The following is a 4,180-nucleotide window of genomic DNA, read 5'->3' as shown; positions in this document are numbered from 1 at the left end:
CCGTGCACTAGAACGAGTGGCAGATTTTATTGATCAACGTGAGCGGTATGTCATCTGTATAGTGGGAAATATATCAGTGTTAGCAGCTGCCCCACCAGCAAAAGCCCCTTCCCCAATACACACTCCCGCCTTACTATACACCCCCTCTCACAGTAATAGCCCCTCCCCCCATACACAATCCCGCCTTACTATACACTCCCTCCCACAGTAATAACCCCTCCCCTCATACACAATCCCGCCTTATTATACACTCCCTCCCACAGTAATAGCCCCTCCCCCATAACAATCCCGCCTTACTATACACTCCCTCCCACAGTAATAGCCCCTACCCTCATACACACTCCTGCCTTACTATACACTCCCTCCCACAGTAATAGCCCCTCCCCTCATAAACAATCCCGCCTTACTATACACCCACTTCCACAGTAATAGCCCTCCCATTATACACAATCCGCCTTACTATACACTCCCTCCCACAGTAATAGCCCCTCCCCTCATACACAATCCAGCCTTACTATACACTCCCTCCCACAGTAATAGCCCCTCCCCTCATAAACAATCCCGCCTTACTATACACCCACTTCCACAGTAATAGCCCCTCCCATTATACACAATCCCGCCTTACTATACACTCCCTCCCACAGTAATAGTCCCTACCCTCATACACACTCCTGCCTTACTATACACTCCCTCCCACAGTAATAGCCCCTCCCCCCATAACAATCCCGCCTTACTATACACTCCCTCCCACAGTAATAGCCCCTCCCCTCATACACAATCACGCCTTACTATACACCCCCTCTCACAGTAATAGCCCCTCCCCCCATACACAATCCCGCCTTACTATACACTCCCTCCCACAGTAATAACCCCTCCCCTCATACACAATCCCGCTTTATTATACACTCCCTCCCACAGTAATAGCCCCTCCCCTCATACACACTCCCGCCTTACTATACACTCCCTCCCACAGTAATAACCCCTCCCCTCATACACAATCCCGCCTTACTATACACTCCCTCCCACAGTAATAGCCCCTCCCCCATAACAATCCCGCCTTACTATACACTCCCTCCCATATTACAGCCTTGGCACATCTCCCCTTACTATACAGAGTATTCAACAGTTACAGTCCCTTCTCTTAACCACAACACCTATTTTTTTGCTGGTAAAGTAAATGGAGGAAAGGTGGAGGGGTAAGTGGAAAATCCATAGCTAAGCATGGACACCCATACGTCACTATCTTTTAGTACTGCCAGGGTCGGACTGGGGGGTGAAGGGCCCACCGGGACTCCTGTCCCAGGGGCCCTGCAGGTTCCCCCAGCCAGGCACGTCCCCTAACTCCCCCCCCGCAGGGGCGCCCCTAACCCCCCTCGCAGGGCCCCCCTCCCGACGTCCTCCTCCGAGCATATAAATTTGACGCGTCAGGGGAGAAGCAGTCGGGAGGGGGAGCACCGGCAAGGGTCGGGTCCGACCCTGAGTACTACCTCCATCTTGTCCTACTGTCTCCATCTTGCCCTACTGTCTCCATCTTACTCTACTGTCTCCATCTTGCCCTACTGTCTCCATCTTGTCCTACTGTCTCCATCTTGCCCTACTGTCTCCATCTTGCCCTACTGTCTCCATCTTGCCCTACTGTCTCCATCTTACTCTACTGTCTCCATCTTGCCCTACTGTCTCCATCTTGTCCTACTGTCTCCATCTTGCCCTACTGTCTCCATCTTACTCTACTGTCTCCATCTTACCCCACTGTCTCCCTCTTGCCCTACTGTCTCCATCTTGTCCTACTGTCTCCATCTTGCCCTACTGTCTCCATCTTGCCCTACTGTCTCCATCTTGCCCTACTGTCTCCATCTTGCCCTACTGTCTCCATCTTGCCCTACTGTCTCCATCTTGCCCTACTGTCCCCATCTTGCCCTACTGTCTCCATCTTGCCCTACTGTCCCCATCTTGCCCTGCTGTTGCATCCCCTTAAGCAGTGAGCACAAGGGAAACTGCATGTAAATAATACTGTATAAATGTAGAGAAGAGAATCATGGGAAGAGGGTCTGTACCCCCAAACCATTTGCCTCAATCACATCCAGTGCCATATAGTCAAGTTACTGGGCCCCTACAGCAAAATCTTCTTAGGGCCCCCCAAATCCAGCCCTTTTGTCAGACACATGTTTAAACCTGCATATCATGTAGGGGCCCCCCGGCCCATTGTATTTCTGCCCCCCAAGCAGTGTTTACTGACCCTACTGAGATGCCCCTCCTATCATTACTGTCCAACACCCATAACTGCCCTGGTCACTTACAGATAGAAACCACACTGGTCATACAGTAGGTGTCGGATTCGCTGCAGTTGGTCGGGGTCAGGCAGTTGGCGTTGCTGATGACTACGGGACACGTGTAGCACTGCAGGGGCGCGGCTGCAACATAAAGGGGAATATTCCCCCATTATTATATCTATAGAACTGCCCTGGGTTTCCTCTCATACTCTGCAAATGCCCTGGGGGCCTAAATGGATCCTGGTGAGGTAGCAAGACTGTGGGTGTGCACTATAAGGGGTCTTAGATTGTAAGCTCCACTGCAATAGGAACTGATGTGAATGATGAACACTCTATGAACATATATGTTTAAATATAATGTACCCCCTACTGTAAATGATAAGGATATTAGCAGTCACTGAGGGGTTCTGTGCCCCCCATATAAAGGCACAAGGCTGCAGGCTGAGTTATACAGGGAACTCTGAGTATCACTCATGTATTATAAGGGATAATGTACCCCCTACTGTAAATGATAAGGATATTAGCAGTCACTGAGGGGTTCTGTGCCCATATAAAGGCACAAGGCTGCAGGCTGAGTTATACAGGGAACTCTGAGTATCACTCATGTATTATAAGGGATAATGTACCCCCTACTGTAAATGATAAGGATATTAGCAGTCACTGAGGGGTTCTGTGCCCCCCATATAAAGGCACAAGGCTGCAGGCTGAGTTATACAGGGAACTCTGAGTATCACTCATGTATTATAAGGGATACTGTACCCCCTACTGTAAATGATAAGGATATTATCAGTCACTGAGGGGTTCTGTGCCCATATAAAGGCACAAGGCTGCAGGCTGAGTTATACAGGGAACTCTGAGTATCACTCATGTATTATAAGGGATAATGTACCCCCTACTCTAAATGATAAGGATATTAGCAGTCACTGAGGGGTTCTTGAGCCTTTCGGATTGAGCAAATAGGGGTTCAGAGTTATGAATAAGGGGCAGTATAAGAGGCTAAAAGGGACAGGTCGGGGGGGTCAGACCTACCTGTGCCAATGCAGAGAGCAGCCAGTAGCAGAGAGACACACAGTGCAGCCATGGTCAGTGAGGGTGTCGCGGTGCTATGGGTTCCCATATCCTTACTGTATATTGTCATCTGCTTGGGGACAATAACTTCACTCCACCCGGCATGTTGTGCAATTGAAGATGTTTCACTCTTTGTTTCCTGAAATTCTGGTTTTTTTCTTTCTGGCAAATACAGTGAAAGATGTTTCTCGGCCAGTTTAACCAGTAATAACTGGATGACGAGTCACATACACCCAGTGGCGTTGCTGCCCCGCTCCATGTGTAGATACCCCCAGCTGGAGTCGAGCCTCCCTCCCAAACATGAGGAATAAGAAATAAGGAGCCTGTGGCATCATGGGGGGTGCAGATATAGGAATGAACCATCGCACTTACATGGTGACTCTGGTAATGAAAGGGTCCCCAATGTACTGAGTGGGTGCAGTTAAAGCATGAAGGCGCCCCCCTCAGGGTGATAAGCTGCATTACGACTTATCTCAATGTTCTGCAGACTCAGCAGTTTCTTTATCATCCGCTTCTCATGTCTCGTCCTTGGTCAGAGTGAATTTGGTTGGGGAGCCCATAATGAACCAAGTGGGATGAGTGTGGACATAAGGGGTGCAATAATCATTCCCAGAACATTACCTTCCCCATTACCTGCCCCACCTTGTTACTGCCTACTAAATCCAGAGACCCCGGTACCTTTAAGATGCTCCACAGGTGCAGCCCCAATAGGCAAAGTCCTTCCCTGCAGACGTGGCTCACATCTCCGGCAGTGATTGGCTACTGCTTCCCTCATCCAGGCCACAACAACCAATCTTGGACTGGTCCATACATTTTTTCATTCCAAGGTGCTGATCATGGAA

At 49.7% G+C, this 4,180-nt stretch overlaps 1 long non-coding RNA gene across 1 annotated transcript; it reads right to left on the bottom strand.

Annotated features, from left to right (window-relative positions):
* Positions 1–18: 18 nt before the first annotated feature.
* LOC116411511 lies at positions 19–3,512 on the bottom strand. Its single transcript, XR_004223157.1, has 3 exons — positions 3,300–3,512; positions 2,298–2,411; positions 19–54 (listed from the first exon to the last, which is right to left on the bottom strand). It is a non-coding gene; the product is annotated as an uncharacterized LOC116411511 (long non-coding RNA).
* Positions 3,513–4,180: the final 668 nt, after the last annotated feature.

Source organism: Xenopus tropicalis, chromosome 6, assembly GCF_000004195.4.
Source record: "Xenopus tropicalis strain Nigerian chromosome 6, UCB_Xtro_10.0, whole genome shotgun sequence".
Classification (NCBI taxonomy): domain Eukaryota; kingdom Metazoa; phylum Chordata; class Amphibia; order Anura; family Pipidae; genus Xenopus; species Xenopus tropicalis.
This window is presented reverse-complemented; position numbering and strand designations above follow the sequence as displayed.